The 13,256-nt window shown below is 37.4% G+C and overlaps 1 protein-coding gene across 1 annotated transcript in view; it reads left to right on the plus strand.

The window, feature by feature from the left end:
- KCNQ5 (potassium voltage-gated channel subfamily Q member 5) overlaps positions 1-13,256 on the plus strand; it is a 306,273-nt gene that overhangs the window by 156,586 nt on the left and 136,431 nt on the right. The window lies entirely within an intron of this gene.

The following is a 13,256-nucleotide window of genomic DNA, read 5'->3' on the forward strand; positions in this document are numbered from 1 at the left end:
ATCTTGCTGAAGACATAGTCCTGGGGAAGGGGAAAGCAGCCGTGACAGTGAGCCTATACACATCCTACCTGAAGAATGATCATGTACTGCTGCATTATCATGTGACGGGAGAAATGGCTTTATTCCACCTTCTCTCTCATGCTTGCCTCCATAGCTGCCATTTCTGAAGAGCCTGGTAAATTCTCACTAGAAAATTTGTATTCTTTGTGCCTGTTGTAAAGTATAGGGTATAGGAAAGTGTGAAGTATACGTAAAGTACCAAGCTTAGTGTCTTTTCCTTAGGAATTCCTATACTATAACTATTTATTTTCACTTTTTCTACCAAGGATTGGATTTCTGGTTTTGGAAGCTTTTTTCCCTGCTTCTGTAATGAAAATACCAGATACATTGGTTTATTATGACAAAATAATGAATGTTGAAATAAAAGTGTATAGTTTTCTGTGCAGGGTCACAATAAAGAAGTATTTTAGCAAAGGATTGTGCTCTGAAACTTAAACTATATTTATCTAGTGAAAAATGCAGTAGCATATCTCACTCTTTCAGATTATATCACGCCATTGCAAAAAAACGCTCTTCAATTTAGAATTTCACAAAGAGCTGTAAATTCTAAAGTTTGCTTGCATTATAATTTTTAGCTCAGGCTTTCTCCCTTTTCTTGTTGCTGGCTCTGCAATTGGCCTGCTGAATGGCTTTGAGAAACCTCTTCTACCTTCTTTGTGCTTGTTCTTACCTATAGGCATCATTATACTGCCAATCTGCAAAGTAAGAGCTTTCCTAAAGGAAAAGCCCTGTTTAAGATGTTAACTGGGGGACTTTTTTTTTTTTTTTTTTTTTTGGCAGAGGCAAAGTCTGTGCTAAATATGCAGCCACATTTATTCATTTACCTTTCTATGGCAAAGAATACGAAGTTTGAAGATTACCTCCTGAATGAATCTTTTGTTTCTATTTTATGGTGCAATTGATGCAGTAAAATTGGTGCCAGTGCAGAAAGAGCCATGTTTGTTTTGACTTTTGTTTTAAATAAACATGAACATAAAGTTAGGCTGAAAAGATGTGCTGTGCAACTGGGGAGTATATGACTTGCCATTTTAACATCTACTCCATCATTTTCTTTCTTACTCTGGCCTGTGCTGTTGCTTCTGAAGAAGGCGAAAGGACTGGCTTGCTCTTGAAAATATCTGTGTTTAACTTGAGTCAAGTAGCAGTTTATACTCTGAACAATGGAGTGTCCTTATTCTTTTACAAAAGCTTTATCTTCAATTAGGAATATTCCTGGGGAATACATCTGGTGTCAGACATCTTCAATCTAATTTTGACTCTGTTTTAAGAACATAGGACTAGATGGAATCTCTTGTGTCCCCGAGACAGTCCCCTGCTATTGCAGATGCCATTGCCCAGTTGAAACTGAGTATATATATGCAAGGAATGAATTTCACAGATGAGTTGTGAGTATGTCCTTATTGTGCCATTGATCCAAAATACCCTTTTCCTTCCACCTTGACTCATAGAGCGTTGTGAGCACCTGAGGCTTCTCAGCTGTTGAAAAAAGCCTCTTATTATCTGAATGGCTGGAAACCTGGGGACCATTGCAGTGTAGTCACCGAGACTAAATGAGAATTTATTTAAATATTCCTTTTCATAAAATAGCCACTCCATGGCAGTTCTGTTGCCTTCATTAAGAGACATTTTCAACTACTAGTTACTTTTATCCAGAATCTGACTCAGAGAGAAGTTACACCATGACAGAAGATTTCCAGGATGCTGTTTTTGAGTCGGTGAAAAGTATTTACATTATTGAAGAGAACTGCTTTTTCTGAGAGATTATTTTCAAGCAAATGATATATGGTGGAACCTGCTTACAGGCACAGGCTTTTGATTCTTTTTTGCCATTTTATAACACTGTCCAGTTACCAAGGTATGAAATGCTTTAACATAACTAGATGGTTCCCCAAGAAGGGTCCCCAGGGACTCAGCTGCCCCTGTACTCCTCTGGCTGGAAGCTCTTATGAAAGTGGGAAGCTCCAGCCCTTTGGGACCTAGCCGCTAATTCACATTGATTGACATAAAAAGAGAATTAACTCTACACCCTTCACTTCCTACTAGCACCGCCTGAAACAACCTGTTTTCTTACCTTCTGTGATAAAGTTATCTTTATGTGTAAATCCTTTCCACTTTCACTCCCTCAGCCAGGCTGAGACTGAAACCAGCCCTGTTTAAATATGCTTAAAATGCACATTAATTCCTTGCTTATTACTACCTTCCAGCTCATACAGGCATGTAATTTAAGTGCTCACAGGAGAGGACATAGTATGTGTAAATGACAAGGGAAGTGTACACAAGCCATTGGCTGTGTGAGGACTCTGCTATACTTGAGCACATTGCTCCATTGGTACCCATGCAAATTATAATGACTATTTATGTTGAACTGTTAGTATAAAAAGCAAGCTCAATCACAATAAATAATGACTGTAATATTTCTGTCTGTCATAGGGACTTTAGCTTTACAAACGTGTGCTTATGCGTTTTTGACTTTCTAATCTTTAGGATTAGGTGTATTTTGGTACTATTTTAACAGCTTTCCTTGGAATGAATATCATCTATCCCCTTCAGGAATGTTATTTAAGGTTTCATTACATAATCATTAGCTGAAATGCCATTACTACAAAGATAAAAGCTGGCTGCAATAGTGATAGATGTTAATGGAATGCAGTCTGCAGTCTGTAGGAGTGAAACTCACAACCTGCTTGAAATTTTGGGATCCAACCTTGCATTTTTTGTTAGAGTCAAACCTATTTGTTTCGTTTTGTCTAAAAAGAGGGAAAGATTTCGGTTTTTACATTTTTTATGCAGTCAGAATTATTGCTTTGCTTTCTTCAGGCAAAAGTAGGCAAATAAGGTACTGAACTTATTGATGCAATTGCAGTACTGTCTCAGATAAGCTTTTGTAATATTCCTGATAATTTTATTTAATCTACACAAAATCTCTTTCCCCATTTGTTTATTCCTTCTTTGTAGATTCAGCATACAGATTTCATACTCACCAGAGTATTAGCAGTTTATATGGCAAAATAAATACATGCCTGTTGGGATTTATAATCTTAATTTATTTAACAGTTTGCCAGCAAAAGATGGTGTTCTATCTGAAAGTCAACACAATGTTCTGTTCCGTATTAGCCATTTTATCAAAGTTGCCCTTGATGTAAATCTAATTGATGGCCAATTTTGAAATTTTAATGTTACCCAAAGAAGGCTGTGTACATAACAAGGTCACAGTCTACCCTGGATATGTTTGTGAAACTCCCACTGGAAACAGTGGGAGTTCTGCACATAGAACATGGGACTGAGACCGGCCCTTGATCTTTAAACTATTAATACTTAAAAAAAAAAAAAAAAAGACAGTGTTCCACATCCTGAGTTTCTCACTTCAGTTTTTGCTCAGACTAGGGCTTTACTGTGGGCTGTGATATTTTGATTTGAGGGAGAACTTCACAAAATGTTGCTAGCTGCTGCAATGTTGCTGCTGGGTGCCAGGCATTCAGCCTCTTTTCTTCTGGGATGATGCTCAGTAGGAATCAACTGGGGAAAGTTTTACTTGTGTAGGTGACTTGAGATCTATTTTAAACCCCATTTTAAAGGTGATTTAGACACTGAAGAGTCTAAGACTGTGCTGCTAAATGTCTAAGTCATCCTTTAGTACTGCTTATGCTGCTAAGTCATGCACGTGCCTTTATAAATGCTAACCCTACTTCTGGCTTTAAGCATTTTGGGACTACTTCTTTATAAATACTATTCAAAGTAACAATTATTACTTCTGACACAATACGTCCGGTATATTTACTGCTGTTTCCAAATAGTATCTTGTATGACTTTTCTTAGAAGAAATTATAATCTTTAAAATGTAATGTTTAACACCTTAGGAAAATGATTGTTGTTTTTTTCTTTGCTTCTTACTGAAGAATGTTGGACTACAACTAGTTTTAACTGATTTGCTTTGATTTTTGTGGATCTTGAGAAAACGTGCCTTTCCCCGGCTTCCTACATAGCATACGGTGAAGGTATCAGATTAGAAAGTTACAGCGACTAGAACGGTTTGAAGCAAAGGTAGACGTTTTAAGTGATTTTTCACTTTGCAAGCTTAAGCCAGAATACAGTATTGCAGTGTTTTCTGGGAACAATGTTTTAAAAACATTTTTTGGGGGAATCATAGACTTTTTACATGAGCACAAAGGTACAAAGGTATACTTCCAGGCACAGAGAGATGAAAGCGTGAATTTGTGCCTGAAAGGCATTATCTGTGCAAAACTGAAGAGCTGAAAAGAGAGTTAACAGCCTAGCATGCAAAAAGCTGACCGTATGAATGTTTCTAATAAGCTGTACAGGTGTTGAGTCCGGTCTTTTCTTTTTTTTTGGTTTACCTCTGTTCCTTAAAGAACAAAATCCTAACTCCACTTAGAGATTTGCCATTAAGCTGAGTAGGACCAGAATTTCACCAAGCATTTTTCAAAGCTCTTTAAAGCCCATCACTATTCATCCTGGGTTTTCTGTCTGGCCAGAAAAACAGCTGCTGTCATTAGCTTTAATGGCATCAGCCTTTTGTGAGTGAAGTCCTTTTCAGCAAGACATGGCAGTACTTTTATTTTTTTGCATGATAACTCATTTCACAAAACTGTAAATTGAAAGTCTACCTACAAATTGTAGTACAAAAAAGGCGATGGAGGATCTCCAGTTGAGCTCAGATTTAGAAAACATTCATAGAGGTACATTAAAACAAACAGTATGCCTCACTGCCCCCCCCCCCCCCCCCCCCCCCCCCGCAGAAAAAGAGTTTACAGTCTAGACTAAACTCTAAAACATCCGATTGCACAGGAACAGGAATAAACATAGATTTCTAAAAAGGAACCAGAGAGCTGGCTTAATCGCAAAGATATAAAGGCAAGGCTGAGCAGTCGGGGAGCTGTTTCAAGACTGGTTGCACTGGAGCTCTGCAACCACTCCATCTCCCATTGCCATCCTCTGCTTCGCCATCTGCAAATGAGAGTAGGGCTCATCATGCTTTATTAGCAACGTTCAGAAAAGTGTTTGAAGAGTCTAGAACAAAAAATCCCTGCTTATATTCCAGAAACACAGATTCATCTCTTACCATGCAAATGTAGCTATATTCAAAAAAAAAAAGAAGAAAAAACAGAAACGTGAAAAAATTTAAATCTCTTTAATCACATAAAAAATGTATTTTGTTTATAAAACTGATTATGTTTTTTCTGGAAGTAAAGAAGTGATTAAAAAATTACAATAACTAAAAAAGTGATAACATATCCTTAGGTTCCAGCAGTGTTACAGTACTTATGAGGATTTCCTGTGAAGGTTGTTTTCTATAATATAAATTATGTAATAAAAGGTACTCATTTACTTCCTGCTATTTTTGAGATAGGAAAAAATAAACATTGGCAAACAAACAATTCCTTCCATCTCTCCGTGTCCCTAATAAATAATGGTGATAATGGTAGGAATAGTTTTCCCTAACAGGTACTCATGCTGAATTACATCCCCAGGCACCTTTCTGACTTTAGAAATACAAGCTCTCTCCGGAAGCCCAAGAGATGTTTCTGTAGTTAGCATATTTTTTAAATGAGAAGGGACCGGCAGGAACAAATGTAATAAGTGCCCTGCCTGACTGCTAAATCTGCTGTCTGTTAGAAATCTGTTTTGTGATGATTAATCAATAACAAGGGACAGAAGCGCACTGCCATTTTATGGTTCCTGTGCTTCTGGTTTTGAATTATAACACAGTAGGAAAATTGAATAGTTATAGTGGATGTAGGTTTTAGAACTGTATTACCACTAAATTCAAAGCATAGGTAGACCCAGGGCATTTAAATGAAAGTGGATGTATGTGTACATTTTAAACTAGCATTTTACAATTCTTCTAATATTCATCTTAACACAACTGCAGATCTCAAGCATTTCTTCATTATAGTTCTTTCCAATAAGTTTTTTCTGTTCAGTGGTATTTCTGACATACAAGATCAGATTTTTCTTTCCTTCCCAAATATGCAATCCATTAGTATCTAGTAGTGAACCAAAGGAAAGAGAACCTTACCATTACTTTTAGGCTTTCTAATTGCTGATTAGAGGAGGAAATGGCTTAATGTATATTTCTAGACTGAAAAATGACTGTAAATAGCCTTTCAGAATTCTGTGTGTACTATCACTCAGTGGCTTCCATATCACATTTTTTCAGTTTACGAGTAAGAAATGTTTACTGCTAACTGCCAACACTAAACACATGACCGACAATCCTGAAGTCAAGCTGGATTCTATCGCCGAAAGCCATCACTTCTCATTATCTTTGAACCCTTGCTAATAAAGTCAGTGGGAGTTCATGATATAAGAGAGGGCAGAATTTGTAATTTAGAACTTAGATAAAATAAATAAATTCTCTTGATGATGTGTGTGCATCCTGATAGAATCCAGCTCCCTTTCCCATGGGTAGATGCTGAAAAAAATTGGTGAGGCCAACAGATGTGCATGAATACACAGACGGAATAATTCTGCTGAGAAAGAATTTTGAAATAGATGTCCTCTGTTTCCCAAGGACTGTTGTCATGAAGGTACAATTTTTCTTTCATAGTCACTTCTGTAGGCCTAATTGGTGTTTAAAAGTGGAATTCATTATCTCCTGTTTCAGGCAGATGTTGCCGGGCATAAATGGAGGGTTGGGGAAATGGCCCAACATCAGGTCGCATGATAGGGCTGTACCTTTCCAGGTTGCCAGGAAAGCATGTGGGAACAGTGTGTGTGCAGAGTTACGCTGTAGTTTCATTCTGCCTTTGGAGGACCTAGGGAACCTGTAGCACCATAGAGCTTCCAGGAGTGCACAAATTAGAGACACGAGAACAGGCGTGGGGTGGCAAACGGGGCTCAGCTCTTACACAAAATAGTGATAGGAAATGCAAACAGGGAAACGTCAGCTGGTGTCAAGGTGCACAGATGCTGGACTTAAGGAGAAAGCCCTTTTCCTCTTGAAGCTACCTCTCTTCATTAGGCCTATATCCATATGTAATAGCAAAACTGTAGGGTGACTTGGGAGAGGTTGTCCCATGTGGCTCTTTTGTGTTAAGCCCAGTATTGGAGCAGAACTTTGAAAAACAGACCAGCATTAAGGGATTACTTACAGAAGCTCGATGTGACATATAAAGTTTGTGCAGTGCATCTCAAAGAACTCAGTAATTACGGACATCAAGGAAGGGTGAAAAAAAAATGAAAGCAAACCAGAAAAAAAAATTGGGGGGAGCATGATGCAACAGTTTATTAGAATTAACTTTCTAACTACGTCTTCCACATTAGTCTAAGGAACAGTGTCAGCAATTTACGCTCAGCATGGAGGTAAGTTATGAAAACGGGCAATGAAGTGTTTCCAAAAAGGTGTTTACAGGGAAAACTTTGTACTCTAGAAAAGAAACACCTGGAGATGTACTTTGTTATTCCACAGTTAAAATGAAATTGGTGGCATGTCCTGTCTAGTCAGATAGAGCTAGCATATCATCTAAGCTGATAGGACAAGTGCCTGGTCTTTCACTGATTATCAGAGCCCAAAGTTTGCCCTGGTAAACTCTAAAGGTATGAATTTTACTTCAAGATATGAATTATACTTTGCCAATGTTGTACATAGCAGATAATATTAATTGAGTTAAACAGTTTTTTTCATAGAAATAACTAACCATTATAAATCGAATGGTTTCATGCTCATAGTGTCAAAAGTATTTGTGAATTTTATACTTAACACCTTTTTCCAGATAGGAAAAGAAGGAAAACCGTGAGAACAATTTGAGAAGCAACCCTGAGAACAATTTGAGAGAAGTACCCATGCTATATTCAAAGCTAACCTAATCTGAAATGAGAAATTATTGTTCAGGCTCCCCAGAGACTATTGCTGCTACCTAAGAGAACTGTTTCTATCTCTTGAGTATAAAATTTTCCATGTCTAGGATATAAAATTCATTTCAAGATGGGGGGGGGGCACGGGTATGTTAGAAAACTAGAGAAAAGGAAGCAGCAGCTAGAGCAGATTGTGAATGTTTCTGGGACAGACACTGGGAGGTGTGATGTTAGCACAAACAAATATACCCATGGTAGCTTTAATTCATTGATTTTAAGTCCTGATGGCAATAAAAATAAGATGATGAGTTTTCAGCATAGACTACACTAGCCCTCCTAGGATGCTGCATACCCGGGCTTTCAGGTCTGTGCTGCAATTTGTCAGCGCACATTTAGTGTAGTGGTAACTGAAACTAGCTGGATTCAGAAGTTCAACATGTCTGATATTTTAGAGAGAGAGGGCAGGAGAGGAAAAGAGCAGCCTGCCTGCAGCTGATGAAATAAAATTAAGATTTATGAACTGAGTAATTTGGGAAGGTTTCAGTTTGTATATATATTATGACTAGCAATGTTGAACTTCTATCTGAGGGCTTCCGAGTATATATAACTTTATTCTCTTCCTGTGTACTGTTATCCCGTTTTGATAGATGAAGACATGGAATAAGAAATATTCGATCTGCCTGAGGCTAGTAGGCAAGTCTGTGGCAAAACACTGGAGAAAATCTTACAATGCTTTATTTTAAATCACAACTACAAACTTCAAATATGGGTTTCAGACATATTTGTTATACATACTACTCACTAGGTCCATCTGATTTATGTAGTTTATACCTGATTCTTACCAGATGCATCAGTTCAGAGCCAGGCCATAGTTTCTTTTCAGGCATCTAAATGTTTATCTTTTTACGATTTTTCTCTTCATTTTCATCTCCGGTATCTTTTAAGTGTTTCTTTATGACAACTGGAATTGGATGTGATGGCGTATATAGAGGTAAAAGATTTTGGCTAGCTCAGATAATCTGAATGGGAAAAACAAAATATAAAAGGTGGCTGTCAACTGGCTGAGACTATTAGGAGCCTGAGAAGAGCTTAGATGGCCCAGGCCAGCCGAGCTGCGTGGCACTGGGGTGTCACAGAGATGAGTCACCCCAAGAAAGAAGGAGCAAAGAGAAGCACTGGGGTTGTATGGGGGCTCATTTCTGTAACGTAAAGGAAAATCATTCCCTCGTACCAGCTTCATGCAGCAGCAGCTGCTATTGGGTGATTTACAGTTTTCTGTGACAAAAGTAGATTCCAGTCTAACACAAGTGACTTGCCTTCAAATGGGATGAAACTGAGTAGTGTGCTACAAACAGAAACAGAAGACAGATTTAAAAAATGATTTGAAAGTGCAACAAGGAAAGAGAGAAAAGTCTTATGGGATTCTATCTTGGTGTAAGTATTTCTTAGGCTATAAATGAAATATGTTTGTTTTTTTGGGAGACACAAATCCATCTGTGGAGACAATAGTCAGAGGAGGATGTTTTGTCCTTGAATCATTTGTACTTTTCTATGGAGAGCTATATTTAAAAGCATTTAATGAGAAAAAAAATCTGTTTATGGATTTAATTGATATCAAGTGTCACTGATGAATGGTCAGCGGCCATCCAAAGCCCTGGCTTTCATTATGGAGTTATTTAAATATGTGTATATGAATACTAAAAAGAATTGAGATTTGTCATGTTTATTGAGGAAAAAATGTCCCAGATTTGGGACGCATCTGTTTTTCAGTTCTTGCCTTCACATTAAAATCAAAGCATTATAGTATTTACAAATTAAAGGGCATCTGATCAAAGACCATGCAGTGCAGCTTCTACTTTATGAGACAGAATATACCTTCGTTTCCAAGGGAGCTTAGGCAAATAGATCTGCCCTAATTTTAGTAAATGTAGCATTGAAAAGGAAAGTTTTTCTGAAGAGGAAGTCTAACTCTGTGTCCAGTGCACCCCTGAGAGACGAGCCTCAGATGTTGCTTCTGGCTGTGAACAGCTCTCTTAGGGACTGCTTGTTAGCTGGTCTAAATCAGTGCCATTGGCTCAGGGGCATGCAGAGAGTGAGTTCTTAGTCACTGTGTTACTCAGTTCCATACATAAAAATGGAATAACCATTTTCTAGTATATAGGCTTCATGTGACCGTAGATTTACGGAAAGTTTGCATACTCCAAGTACCACAAAAGACAGTATACAATGCTGTGTGCTTTCGTAGTAGTACTCAGGTCTAAAGCCCAGTCATTTCTTTCCTATCCCCCCATTTTTCCAGTGCTTTTTTCATCCATTGATCCTTGTCAAACTAGAGAATTTATTTTGGATAGAGTAATATTCCTTCTGAATTCCACTATGGTGCAAATAATAGGTGCTAATAAAACATGCATTCTAGGAAGTTGAATATCTGCATTCTTGTACTCCGTATTTCTTATGCCATTATTTTCTTTATGATAAGCCATTCTATGATTTTTTTTCTCTAGTTTTAAAGCTGCTTTTAGGCCATGTATATTGCAAATTTTTTTTCTTCATTATTTTTCAGTGGAGGAATGGACATCTAGATACCTAGCTAGTATGGTACATAGGAGATTTTGGGCGTCAGTATCATACACTTCTCTTGTGTGATTAGGCCAAGCTGGAGCTCCTAATTGAGTCTGTGCAATTCTCTAGGTGAAATTGGCACAGCTGAAGAATGGCAGCTATTTCAGTGGGCATCATGCATATGCAATAACAGAAGATTTACTTTCTATAAGTGTAGAAGAGCAATATGGACAAGTAGGACTGTCATTCCCCTCTAGCTCAGCTAAAAGCTGTTTGACAACTAATAGAATTTTCTCTTAAACTCCAACCTCTTCAAGACCATGTATATATTTGGCAAGTTTCCTAAGTTTCCTAGTAGGTGACATCTTAAAAACCATTTTAGTTTAGTTGTGAAGGATGCCACTGCAGACAGTCTTTTATTATTGTTATTAATCAAGACACCTACGCATCTCCCATGATAGCCTGAGGAAGATTATATTTTCAGGTGTATTAATGATTTCTTCTAGGTGACCTCTCCTCGGTCTGCTATGTTCTGTCAAGATTAGAGTGAGTTGAGTACAGGTCAGTAACTTCAGGATATCATCACCTCAATATAATGAATTCTTAATGGCAAGAGCAGATGGAACAAGGATTTTTCTGCATGAAAAATGCATATATATTATGGAGCAAGAGTATAGTACAAATCAATTTAACCTTATAGTTTTAATACATTTGAACACAAAAGAATTATAGAAATGAAAAATGGTATCCTTTGCATATCTAAATCCACCGCAGCAAACTTTGTCTGACTTGAAGAAATAGCCTAAGTCCCTTATCTGTTACCTGTGTTTTTAAATACTTGCAGCTTGCCAGCTTTGCTTAGAAGCTTTTGTATTGAATGCTATTGCTACTTTTATTGAAATCTTTAAAGTGTAACAAGATTTTTTTGTGTTTTAGTACAATTTTTAATTGTCAAAATAAACATTTTTTAATTTATTGAGTGCTGAAGTAAAATATACTTCATGTTTCTCTGGCAAGATTTAACCTAGTCAGGAATTATCATTTCCCATAGCGTAAGTCAGGCTACAGAGCACGAAGATCAAAACTTGGGAGAATGATGAAGCTCTGAATTTTATTAACAGAAGCACTCTATATAGTCCTTAAAATAATTATTTAAATAAAAGGCTATTCCACTAGCTTGTCACACTTTTTCTCTCACCTACTGTGTAGATAGAGGTACTTACTACACTTCAAAGATTTCAAAGGAAGTAGTTACAGCAATCAGTACAATAACTGTTAAGTAAAGCTGGCATGCTGCAAGTATTTTAAAACAAGAAACTCTGTGCATGTCATGCAGGGTCAAGAACCACACAGTATCTCTGGCTGTAAATATTTCAGTTTTGTGTTCTGAATACTAGCATCTGTTCAGCGCTGTTTCCTCTGTTTAACTACCTGCTCGCCTCTCTGGGCCACAGTGGTTACAGACGGTGGTGGCTGGAGTGGTTCTCTGCCATTTGTAGAAGCATGCGGCATCTTTCTGCAGAAATGCACAGGAGTTAACAGTAGAAAGTATTGGCTTTTGTGTTATTGGGAAATTTATTTAGAAAGTGGGGGAGGTGATGGCTTCAACATGCTACCCTGAAAGTGGAGCTGAACGTTGCCAAAGCTCAAACATACCCAGGTAATGGTTAGGCCCATCTTTATTTTTAGAAATATACTGGTAGAAAAATCCATATGGATCTACCCAGTATTTTATACTCCAAACGGCTAAGTCTCTCTCTCCAAAAATGCTAGAAAATGATCTATTTGTATGGATTGCTACGTTACTCTACATCTGTTTCTTCATTTAGTAGAGTTATGAAGGATGGAACATTGATAAGAGAAGTTAAAGATACCAGCAAGCTATTCTGATGAGGTGAAACAGGGTTTTAGGAATTCTGTTTATTGTACTTAAAACACTGCTTCTTATTACTCTTGTTAAAAGTTATTTAGGCTTATTACTAGATGGAAAGAGTGATTTCTTAACAATGTTGCCAAAAAAACAGATGTCTTTAATAAATATTTGTTATGTATTTGGAAGGGAAGAATGATGAAGTATCTCCTACATAAAATATGACAAAGTGCTTTCCAGTCGAACAAAGATTTTAAACAAAATCCATTAGGGATAAACACTATTCAATCAACAGGCCCTGCTGACTTGCACCAAGTCCTTTAAAGGGGAGACTTAGATTTCTACCATTTTGATGATAATTTCTTTGAACACAGGATGAACTGAAAGGAGGCTGATGTGCCATTGTTTGAAAAGTGCAAGTGGGAAGATCCGAATGTGACAAGAAACAGCTTGATTCCAGTCCTAGGCAAAGTAATGGATGTGCACCTGCAGTTTGTTGGATAGAGAAGGAAAGAAGAGGGTTCAAGAACAACTTACCTGAAAAAACTCCAACAGGAGGTGTCAGTGGAGGTTTATAGTTGAATGGTGGTGTCTTTAGTGGCAGTACAATAGCCTCCAGAGGTAGTGTTTATACTTTTCAGTAATGAAGAAAATAAAAAAGCCCTGCAGATAGAATTTGTAGATAACACACTTGCTGGTATGGTATATAATGATTAGAATATGCAGTGCTTGGTGTTCAAAAATATGTATAACTTCATAAAATCAAATGCAAACTTAGATAAAGAATTTGGGCTGTAGCTGCAGAGATTTGTATCGTGGAGGATAGCACTCTGAACAGGCTGTGGAATGTGTTGTTGAAAAGTGATGCAGTGTAAGGCAAAGGGATGAAGTATTTATACACATACATACATATAATAAATGTTCTGTATGATAATTCATATAACATACA

Source organism: Dromaius novaehollandiae, chromosome 3, assembly GCF_036370855.1.
Source record: "Dromaius novaehollandiae isolate bDroNov1 chromosome 3, bDroNov1.hap1, whole genome shotgun sequence".
Taxonomy (NCBI): Eukaryota; Metazoa; Chordata; class Aves; order Casuariiformes; family Dromaiidae; genus Dromaius; species Dromaius novaehollandiae.